General features: G+C 43.2%; 1 pseudogene; it reads right to left on the bottom strand.

The window, feature by feature from the left end:
• Positions 1-6473: 6473 nt before the first annotated feature.
• Positions 6474-10797, bottom strand: LOC133055094 (3-oxoacyl-[acyl-carrier-protein] reductase-like; annotated as a pseudogene).
• Between the last annotated feature and the right edge of the window lie 939 nt (positions 10798-11736).

The raw sequence follows: 11736 nt of genomic DNA, 5'->3' as shown, positions 1-11736 counted from the left end.
CCGGAAGGTGGGCCTCTCCTCAGGGGAGAAAGTCACTTGTGCTCCTAGTTTGGAGAGCAAGTGTCGTCCCAACAGGGGTACTGGGCACTCAGGAATGCAGAGGAGTTCATGAATCACTTGGTGCCCCCCCCCACCCCCCAATCTGACATTTTCTGGGCTGGCAAAATGATTTAATCATCTCTTCTCCCGATACCCCAGTTACATCGGTAGTCTTTTTGGACAGAGGTGCCACAGGTTTTGTTACTACCGACAGTTCTCCTGTATCCACCACGAAGTCAGTGTTTTGGTCCCCCACTTTTAAGGTCACCATGGGCTCTCAGGGACCTGATATCTCTGAGCCCTGGCAGGCCTAGTTAATTTCCAGGTCAGCAAGCCCCACAACTGCGGGAGCTTCCTCTTCCTTCCTTGCCTTAGGGCATTCATTCTTCCAGTGGCCAAAAGCTCGGCACCGGGCACACTGGTTTGGCTGTAAGGCCCAGGGCCTCCCTTGGGACCGGCTGAAGGACTGTCCTGTCCCTGGGGCAGATGAGGTTTTTCTGGAGGGCCCGAGATAGACTTTCCCAGAGCAGCAGCTTGCACTGTAAGTCTCTTGTCTGTTCTCTTTCGTTCCCTCCGGCTCTCTGGCAGAGCGCAGTCTCTGTTTAATTCCAACGTCTCCCTCCCCTTCTTGTCAGTACTCACCGGGGAGAGGCGGGTATAGCTTGGGCGGTTCGGCTGGAGCTGGTCCTGGAAGTGTTGGCCAGAGGCTTCTGTCACTGGGATTGGAGCCTGCCAAAACGGCGGCTCTACGAACTCTGAGAGACCTGGCGGAAGAGCAGCGGCTATTGCAGAAACTTCACCTGGCCCTGGATTGGGCATTAAGGCGGCCTCCGGTCCGGGTGGAGCACTGGGAGGCAGGCGCGTCATTATCCAGTATGGGGGAGGGGGTCAGGTCATCCCTGTCCAAATCCTGTAGAATTTCCTTTATTAATCATCAGTCAATTTTTGTGCCATTAATATTTTTCCCTTTACCTTCTGGATACAGAACCTTGTCCAAGTAGGAGGGTCTTGAGATAACCCTAGCCATGAGTCAATAGATGGATATTGATCTAGGTGTCCTGGCTCTCCTGTGAATACTGTATAGACTGCTTCCACTATTTTTAAGTTCATGGTGTTCTCTGGTGGCCATTCAACCTCACAGAGTATGTGAAGGCGGTTAGGCTTCATCTTCACCCCATAGTCTCCTCCTAACTCCTTCTCTAAATTTTTAATCATGCACTCCAATACAGTTGCCTTAGATTCACTTCCCCCCATCTTGCTTACCTTCTCGGACCTTCTTCTACTTTTCCTTTTCTTTCTGTCTACAAAGTTCTCAGTACCCTATGTACTTCTGATATTTCCACTCAGTGACACTTAAATTGCCATTCTGCCTCCTTCCTAATTGGGGTGAGAAGAGCCTTACCTGCCAGATCCCAGAGGGAGAAGTGGGATTGGCCTGTCTTCACCTGCCAGTCAGCACAGCCAAACCAGACCACCACGTGGTCCAAGACTGTTTCTCCCTTAAAGTCCATTCTGCCTTGGTGGGCTTGATCAGGTGCAGATGAAAACACAGATGGGCTAAATATCCCATGTCCCAGGCCATCTCCGGCAAAGCCAATTCATACTAACTTATGTATCCTCCTCCTTCTAGCCTAACAATTCCGAGGGGGTCAAGAATTTCACAGCAGACAGGACACCTCCTGGGGGAGGGCAGAATACGAGCATACAAGGACCAGTTTCCTATCCTAAAAATCCCCTGGTGATCACTGGCAATAATCTTCCCTGAGACGGTGTGGACACACCTCCTAAATGACCTTCACAAATCCCCTTCCTAAGCCCTAGCATGCTCGTCGACCTGTGTACCAAGCAATCGCTGCCACCTGCAGATTCCAGGCTCCTGTGGGTCCTTCTAGTCCCTCCTGGGGGGGGTTATCAGGTCCCCTCTTCCACCCTGCTGGGTGGGTTCCTCCTCACCTGCGTGCTCAGTTACCCTGCTGTTGTCCACTACCTGCTAACATGAAAGGTCAGGGCGTTGAGAAGCAGAATCCTTCCAGAAGGGCGAGGTGCCTTCCCCCCTCTAGAAGATTCAAGCCGCAAGGCCTTGGAGTAGTCCCAAATGGGACTTGTCTCCTCAAAGTGAGGAGTTTCCCAGCCCATGCACCAAATGTTGTAGTCACGCATTCCAGGAAACAAACTCACTCAGAAGGACACTGCAGATAGTGGAGCGCAGTTTATTACACCGGCGGGCCCAAGGCAGAGTCTCCACTTAGCCAAGGACCCCGACCAGTTTTTGTGAAAACCTTATATACCCTGAGTGTACTTGCTCAAACCCACCTCCCCAGATTCCTTGAAACTAGTCTGGACAAGGTAAAAGAGAGATACGATCAAAGTTAACCCATGATTCATGTGTCACAAGATTAGATAAACAGTGGACATGTATCAATAGGACTGTGGTCATATCCCGATAAACATAATGGAATTTATGATTTTGTTCTGTTACAGAGATAATTAGCATATTCTTTTAGGCAACGGAGAGTCCAAGTACCAGTCCTGAGGCTCTTTTACCCAGGGGTCTGTTTTCCCATTGGTATGCCACTTCTATAGACACCGGGCACAAAGTTCAGAGTCCATTGGGAGGGTGACCAGGCGTGTAGACTAGTGTTCGCAGCCTGGCCCGAGACGGAGCCCAGCTCTGTCTGCTTCGTCCTTCACTATTACTATCTGATGTCCTTAAAACATGGCAATAGTCTACTCCTAAATTGGGAAATTTAAAATGGGTGAGCCATAGCTGTAAATCTGTCTGGGTTATGGGAAATCCAAGATAGCCCCTTGACTTTTTCCTGGCTCCCTGACAAACCTCATTTTTATTTGATGGGATAAAGCCTTCCCTGGCTGCAGGGTTACTGCCCTCATAATGAAAATTATTTGTGTTTCACTGAACACTAAATTCTAGTTTTATTACTCACTTCTGAGATAGTTCCTTGTTGTTATATTATTAAAATTTTAATCAAGTTTTTAAAAGGACACTCTAATTTTGTTTCTAAAGCTTATATTTGGACTGGAATGCAAAAGTAGTAAGTCAAGAGATACCTGGAGTAAAAGGCAAATTTGACCTTGGAGTACAAAACGAAGCAGGTCAAAGGCTAACAGAGTTTTGCCAAGAAATGCACTGGTCATAGCAAACACCCTCTTCCAACAACACAAGAGAAGACTCTACACATGGACATCACCAGATGGTCAACACTGAAATCAGATTGATTATATTCTTTGCAGTCAAAGATGGAGAAGCTCCATACAGTCAGCAAAAAGAAGACCAGGAGCTGACTGTGGCTCAGACCATGAACTCCTTATTGCCAAATTCAGAATTAAGTTGAAGAAAGTAGGGAAAACCACTAGACCATTCAGGTATGAGCTAAATCAAATCCCTTATGATTATACAGTGGAAGTCACAAATATATTCAAGAGATTAGATCAAATAGACAGAGAGCCTGAAGAACTATGGACGGAAGCTCGTGACATTGTACAGCAGGCAGTGATTAAGACCATCCCCAAGAAAAAGAAATGCAAAAAGGCAAAATGGTTGTCTGATGAGGCTTTACAAATAGCTGAGAAAAGGAGAAGCTAAAGGCAAAGGAGAAAAGGAAAGATATACCCATCCTTGGAATTCCATCTTTGGAATGCAGAGTTCCAAAGAATAGCAAGGAGAGATAAGAAAGCATTCCTCAGTGATCAATGCAAAGAAATAGAGGAAAACAATAGAATGGGAAAGACTAGAGATCTCTTCAAGAAAATTGGAGATATCAATTAGAGATACCAAGGGAACATTTCATGCAAAGATGGGCACAATAAAGGACAGAAACATATGGACCTAACAGAAGCAGAAGATATTTAGAAGAGGTGGCAAGAATACACAGAAGAACTATACAAAAAAGATCTTCATGGCCCAGATAACCATGATGGTGTGATCACTCACCTAGAGCCAGACATCCTGGAATGTGAAGTCAAGTGGGCCTTAGGAAGAATCACTATGAACAAAGCTAGTGGAGGTGATGGAATTCCAGTTGAGCTCTTTAAAATCCTAAAAGAGGATGCTGTGAGAGTGCTGCACTCAATATGCCAGCAAATTTGGAAAATTCAGCAGTGGCCTCAGGACTGGAAAAGGTCAGTTTTCAACCCAATCCTAAAGAAAGGCAATGCCAAAGAATGCTCAAACTACCGAACAATTGCACTCATCTCACAGGCTAGTAAAGTAATGCTCAAAATTCTCCAAGCCAGGCTTCAACAGTACATGAACTATGAACTTCCAGATGCTCAAGCTGGGTTTAGAAAAGGCAGAGGAACCAGAGATCAAATTGCCAACATCCACTGGGTCATCGAAAAAGCAAGAGAGTTCCAGAAAAACATCTATTTCCGCTTTATTGACTATGCCAAAGCCTTTGACTGTATGGACCACAACAAACTGTGGAAAACTCTTAAAGAGATGAGAATACCAGACCACCTTACTCGCCTCCTGAGAGATTTGTATGCAGGTCAGGAAGCAACAGTTAGAACTGGACATGGAACAACAGACTGGTTCCAAATTGGGAAAGGAGTATGTCGAGGCTGTATATTGTCACCCTGCTTATTTAACTTATATGCAGAGTACATCATGAGAAACGCTGGGCTGGAAGAAGCACACGCTGGAATCAAGATTGCCAGGAGAAATATCAATAACCTCAGATATGCAGATGACACCAACCTTATGGCAGAAAGCGAAGAAAAACTAAAGAGCCTCTTGATGAAAGTGAAAGAGAGTGAAAAAGATGGCTTAAAACTCAACATTCAGAAAACTAAGATCATGGCATCTGGTCCCGTCACTTCATGGCAAATAGACGGGGAAACCGTGGAAACAGTGACAGACTTTATTTTTGGTGGCTGCAAAATCACTGCAGATGGTGACTGCAGCCATGAAATTAAAAGACGCTTGCTCCTTGGAAGAAAAGTTATGACCAACCTAGACAGCATATTAAAAAGCAGAGACAGTACTTTGTCAACAAAGTTCCATCTATTCAAAGCTATGGTTTTTCCAGTAGTCATGTATGAATGGATGTGGGTGTTGGACTATAAAGAAAGCTGAGGGCCAAAGAATTGATTCTGTTGAACTATGGTGTTGGAGAAGACTCTTGAGAGTCCCTTGGATTGCAAGGAGATCCAACCAGTCCACCCTAAAGGAAATCAGTCCTGAGTATTCATTGGAAGGACTGATGCTGCAGCTGAAGCTCTAATACTTTGGCCACCTGATAGGAAGAACTGACTCATTGGAAAAGACCCTGATGCTGAGAAAGATTGAAGGCAGGAGGAGAAGGGTGCAACAGAGGATGAGATGGTTGGATGGCATCACGGACTCAATGGACGTGAGTTTGAGTAAACTCTGGGAGTTGGTGATGGACAGGCCGGCCTGGCGTGCTGCAGTCCATGAGGTCGCAAGGAGTAGGACACAACTGAGTGACTGAACTGAATTGCTCTTGTTAAAAGTTTGCTTCTTTGAGAATGCAGCAAGTGGATCTCCAAATGGTAATACAAAAATATCACCTGGCCAACACCCAAGTGTTCACCTGCCCTGCTGTTGACCAATAGAAGCATAAAATCATAGACTCTTGCAAAGGTGGTTAAATTATCTGGACTTTGATAACTGTACCCATTTACTGACAGAGGCAATGGAAGGACTGCTATATGAACCAACTTCTCAAGTTTGAGAACTCTGCTTATTGCAACACTCCATCAGTAACTGTGAATGGACTGTTTTCACTAAAACCTACATTGTTACTTATAGAATTAGTAAGACTGCTTGTGTTATTTTGCCTTGTTCCTATGTTCTTCAGCCTAAGCAATCCTGGGGCTGACTGTTAGGGAAATTACATGAATAATCTTGTTTAGGCCTCAAGGACAAAGCAGGGCAGACCTCTGACCTTGCTTCTAATCTGCCTGGACACTGCCCTAACTGGGAGTGACTGTGAGTGACTGCCTGCTATGAGTGCAAGACTTGCAGCACCATAGGTAAAATGGGGGAGACATCTTGAGATGGTTGAGCCCCTGGAGGGGGCCTGGCCTACCGAGCCCTAGGCTTAACTACATTCCAAGTTTTACACAACAAAACAAACAGCATTAATATGAAACCAGAGCTGCAGTTGGTTACAGATTGATGGTGATAATGATTTGCATCTGTCCTGGGATTATAAATGGAACCCAGGACTGCCATCTTTGAATTCTCACCCATGTGCTGCCTGGGACACTTCACTTTCCCAATTGGGACTCCACATATGTTGTGATACTGTTTAAGTTTAATTGCTCAAAATCCAGTTTGGTGATATACTCTCTGCTCTATTTCTCTTTTCTTTTAATGTTAGTATGTTGAAAGTAAGCTAGATAATTCTCTAATAAATATCCAGATTATTTTAAAAATAAGTAAATAAAAGAAATACAACTACATGGGCCACATCAAGGGGGTCTCCAAACCTCCCAAGAGGAATATTTTTCTTTCAATGTTTTCCTTTCAAGTCTTTTTGTCATATCCATGTGAACAAATCCTGGTACAACTACATTTACCCTAATTTTCTTTCTTGCTACTTCTTTAGCAAGAGCATGTGAAAATCTGACTAATTCTCCTTTATTAGCACTGTGCATAAACTGGCCAGAATTTCCTCTGAAACCAATAACACCTCCTGCGTTCACAATGGACCGTCTCTGCTGTTTAATCATTGTCTTCACGGAAGCTCTATAGGTCAGCAAGGAGCCCAGGAGGTTAGTATGAAGTGGAGATAGCATAGTCTCAGCATTTTTCCTTACTAAGAGTTTATCTCTATTAATTCCAGCTGCATTTACCAAGAAATTAATTGGACCAAAATTCTAGCGTTTGTTCCTTCAAATGTGTTTTGAACATTATGTTCTTAATGACCGCCTCAAAGCTCAATGCCAAATAAACTCCACCCAGGTCTCCAGCTGCAGGCTCTGACGCCTCGGAGATTCCAGGCAACGAAGGCCAGTCAGTAGTGTCTCTGTGCCTTCAAGCGGTCCGCTACCCTGTTGATGCCCCTAGCCCGTGTCCATCTGAGACAGAAAACCTCTGGCCCCAGGGCTAGATGGGGATTCTACAAGGGTCCGCTCTTCCCAACCACCTCCCAGGGTTTTTTTTTTTTTAATGTGTTTCACATGCTATTAATGGACCGCCCAGGTGATTCAGTGGTAAAGAATCTGCTCGAAAATGCAGGAGATACAGAAGACACAGGTTCAGTCCGTGGGTCGGGAAGATCCCCTGGAGGAGGAAATAGCAACCCACTCCCCCTATTCTTGCCTGGGGGATCCTACGGACAGAGGAACCTGGCCAGCTGCAGTTCAGGGGGTCGGACAAGTCATCTAAGTGCTTGTTCCATCACCAAGTCCTCCCAATTGTTTTTTAATTGAAGTGTAGTTAAATTACAATGTTGTGTTCATTTCAGGCGTACAGCACAATGACTCTGGGAATAGAACCTAAAAAAGAGTGGATATATGTGTGTGTATAACTGATTCGCTTTGCCACACAGCAGAAACTAACAGACCATTGCAAATAAACTATATTTCAATAAAAAATAATTTAAAGAAAGAATTGTTTGTATGAAGTTCTCTCAGTCTAAATGTATTTCTCACTGGGTATGGGTTAGCTATTGTGAGACTATTTATATACATATGAGGGTTGAACACATAAGTAAATATAGTGTAAAAATGAGAGCCAAATTTTTGCTATCAAGGAAAGAATTTTCAAATAGAGGAAGCTAGAATGGAACCTGTGTGTTAGATTGAAATCAGAGATATCAATATGAATTGTTTTTGAGAGAGAGAAATCAAACTCTATCTGCTGAGAGGGTCAGTAAGCAAGGATATCCCAGTAGCAATGAGCACAGCTAGTATCCAGATCTTGGTGTCTAAATACCACCTTCCAATAAAAGGAAGCAAGACTTCTTAGGGAAGTGGCTGATTCTAGGGCTGGGGAAGGGAAAATATAAGAACAATTTATGATGCCAGAAAAAAAGTAGTTGAAAAAAGATGGGGCATGTCAAAAAGAAACAGGAGCCAATCTGAAGGAGGTCACAATGACAAAGTTGAAACAGTTTGAGCAACAAAATAAAATATTGGATTATAATCCATGAAATAAAATAAATGGTCTCTTGGATAAGAGACCATAGTGATATAAACTATTGGCTAAATAAAAAACTGGGAAGAAGAGACGGTTCTACCTTACGGAAGAATTCCAGTTAATAAATGTAGAAGAGGGTGGTCCAGTGGCTCCCAACGCAGGGGGCCTGGATTCAATCCCCAGTCAGGGAACTAGAGCCTGCATTTCGCAACTAAAAATTCTTCATGCACTGAAGACTTGTTGTGGCCAAATAAATAAATGTAAATATTTTTAAATATTAACAAATAAATATAGAAGGAGTGAGGGAAACAGAAAATCATTTTTAGAACAAACACCACAGTAATAATTGTGTGTGAGATCCACTGATGGATGCCAACATTCATGGGCAAAAGTTCGAAAAGAAACAGAATTTTACATAGTCTTAAATATATTCTTTCAGATATTTATTATTGCAAAGAAAAATATAGTAACTTTACAGTAAAGAAACCTTAACCAAGTGATCAAAGTTGACATTATCAGTAATAAGACATATCAGAGGGCAGCATCGTGTATCCCCTGATAGGATGAACTAAGAAAGGCACGTCATTTCTGTACTATTCTTGCCAAAAATGCACAACCCCAATATAACCATAAGAGAAACCAGAAAAGAAATATCAGAAAAATCAGGAAAATATTTTTTAAAATATCAGACTGAGGCACATTCTACAAGTAACTGACAAGTACTTTTTTTAAATGTCAAGGTCTTAAAAGACTGAGTAATTATTACAAAAGAGAGGAGATTTAGAAAACACAAAAAATAAATGCAACGCGAGATATTGGATGGCATCATGGAATAGAATAGAAAAAGAATACAGTGGAGGAGCTGTGAAATATAAATAAATAATGTCTGTGGTTTAGCTAAGAGTGTTGCACCAACAGTATTTTAGTTCTTTTTGTTTTGTTTTGCTTACTATTTTGGTTTTGAACTATATACTGTGCTTACACAAGATGTTCTCATTAAGAGAATTCAGGTGAAGGGTAAATAAAACTGTAACATTTGCAGCTTTTCTGTGCCTCTGGAAATATTTCGAAATTTAAAATTTCTTTTTTGTTTTAATTAATTTATTATTTTTGGCTGTGCTGGTCTTCGTTAGTGCATGGGCTGTTTTCTCAAGTTGAGGTAAGCAGGGGCTATTCTTCATTGCAGCGCACAGGCTTATTGTGTTGGCTTCTCTTGTTGCAGAGCACAGGCTTAGTAGTTGTGGGGACACGGGCTCTGGGGCACCTGGGATCTTCCGAGACCAGGGATTGAACTCATGCCCCCTGTCTTGGCAGGCAGATTCTTATCCACTGCACCACCAGGGAAATTCAAAATTTATAATTTCTTAAAAGACACTTCAAAGACCTGCCATTTCTGATCTTCTTTGTATCCTTACACTGCAGGAAGGATGAAAGCTTTTTACCAGGCAATAAAAAGGACTTCTAAAACTCTTTAACATCATCCCTTATTCATTACCCTAAGCCATGACTCCGTTGTGTCATATATGTTGACCACCCTTTACGGTCTGCTGCTTTTTAATTGCATTTCTTTATTTTGGGCTGTGATGAGTTTTCACTGCTGTGTATGGGCTTTCTCTAAGTGCGGTGAACAGGGGCTAGTCTCTAGTTGTGATGTGTGGGCTTCTCAGTGCGGTGGCTTCTGTTGCAGAACATGGGCTGTAGATGCTCAGGCTTCAGTAATGACTACTGTGACTTTTATCACCTTAGATTCACATAGTCTGTTCCTGAACATCATGTAAATGGAATCAAACAGTGTGTTTTCTTTTTTAATTTAGTCAACCAAATTTGAGATGCCTTCAAATTCCAGTCTTAAGACTCTAGACTTTTAAGCAGACCAGCCTCTGATCCCATTCAATTCACTCATTCAGTCAATGATTCAACAAGTATTTATTAATATTCCACTTGACATCAGGCATTCTCCCAGGCACTGGGGACATGGTTTTGAACGAAACTGACCAAATCCTTCATTCTCACTGAGCTGATATGCTAGTGGGGAAAGCTGATTCTAGAAACACAAACAACATAATATTTCAGACAGTAATAATTACTATAAAGAAAAAAATTAAGCTGGATAAGCCAATGGGGTAAGAGGCTGGTAATTTAGACAAATTTGTCAGGAAAGGACTCTCTGGACTGGTGATATTTGAACTGAAGCCTAACTAATATGAGGACACATCTGAACATGTCCCCCCACCCAAATTCATATGTTGCCAAAGGTGATGATAGTGGTAGGTGGGATCTTTGGGGATGATCTGGTCATAAGGGTGGACTCCTCATGGATGGGATTAGTGTATGATAAAGGATATACTACAGGGAATTCTCTGGTGGTCTAGTGGCTAAGACTCCATGCTCCTAATGCAGGAAACCCAGGTTCAATCTCTGATCAGAGAACTCGATCCCAACTGCCCCAACTAAAAAGCCTGCATGCCTCAATGAAGATTGAAGAGTCCATGCTGCAACTAATACTTGGTGAAGCCAAATAAATAAATATCTTTAAAAAGAGAGAGAGAGATCTCAGAACTCCCTAGTCCTTTTCACCACTTGAAGACACAAGAAGTCTCAGACCTGGACAAGGGCTGCCACTTGACCATGCTGGCACCCTGATCTCAGACTTCCAGGCTTCGGAACTGTGAGCGATTGTTTTTTCTACTGTTTATAAGCTACCCAGCCTGTGATGCTTTTGTGAAAGTAACCTAAACAGACTAAGACAGGGGCAAGCCACATCAATATAGGCAGAGGGAGAAGAGGATGGGGAAGCAGTAAGTGCAAAGGCCCTGAGGTGACATAAACTTGATACACTGAGAAAGAGCAAGAAGTGAGCACAGAGGAAGCAGAAAAAGGAAAGCAAAATGGCAGAAGTAGAACTTAAGAATTTGAGAGGATCCAGATAATGGAAAACTATGTGTGTTTCATTGTCTGAGGAGAAGCCTGGGGAAGAGCAGTTGTGGATTGTGATATCAAGAGTTCTGTTTTGGATTTATTAAGTTTGATCACAGTCGGGAACTCAGGGGAGAGCTTGGAGTAGAGCGATAAATGTGGGCGTCATCAGTATATGGTATTTACGGCCCTAAGGCTCAACTTTCCTGGTGGCACAGTGGACAAGAATCTGCCTGCCAATGCAGGGGTCACAGGGTTGACCCCTGGTCTGGAAAGATCCCACGTGCCCTGGAGGAACTCAGCCCATGCACCACAACTCCCGAGCCTGTGTGAGGCAGTTACTGAAGACTGGGCACCTAGGGCCCGTGGTCCGCAATAAAAGCCACCAAAATGAGTAGCCTGCACACCACAAGAAAGAGGAGTCCTCACTTGCCACAACTAGAGAAAGCCTGCTGGCAGAGATGAAGACTCAGGGCAGCCAAAAATAAAGAAATAAACAAAGCCGTAGGTCTGGAAGAGATCAACTAGGGAAAGAATACTAGAGAAAAGAGAATTGATTCAAGGACTGAGCTCCAACATTTGGAAGTTGGGGAGATGAGGAGGACACAATTAGGAGCAGTCACTGAGGTTGGAGAACTGGTGGTCAAGCTCTG

Source organism: Dama dama, chromosome 4 (assembly GCF_033118175.1).
Source record: "Dama dama isolate Ldn47 chromosome 4, ASM3311817v1, whole genome shotgun sequence".
In the NCBI taxonomy this organism is placed as follows: domain Eukaryota; kingdom Metazoa; phylum Chordata; class Mammalia; order Artiodactyla; family Cervidae; genus Dama; species Dama dama.
This window is presented reverse-complemented; position numbering and strand designations above follow the sequence as displayed.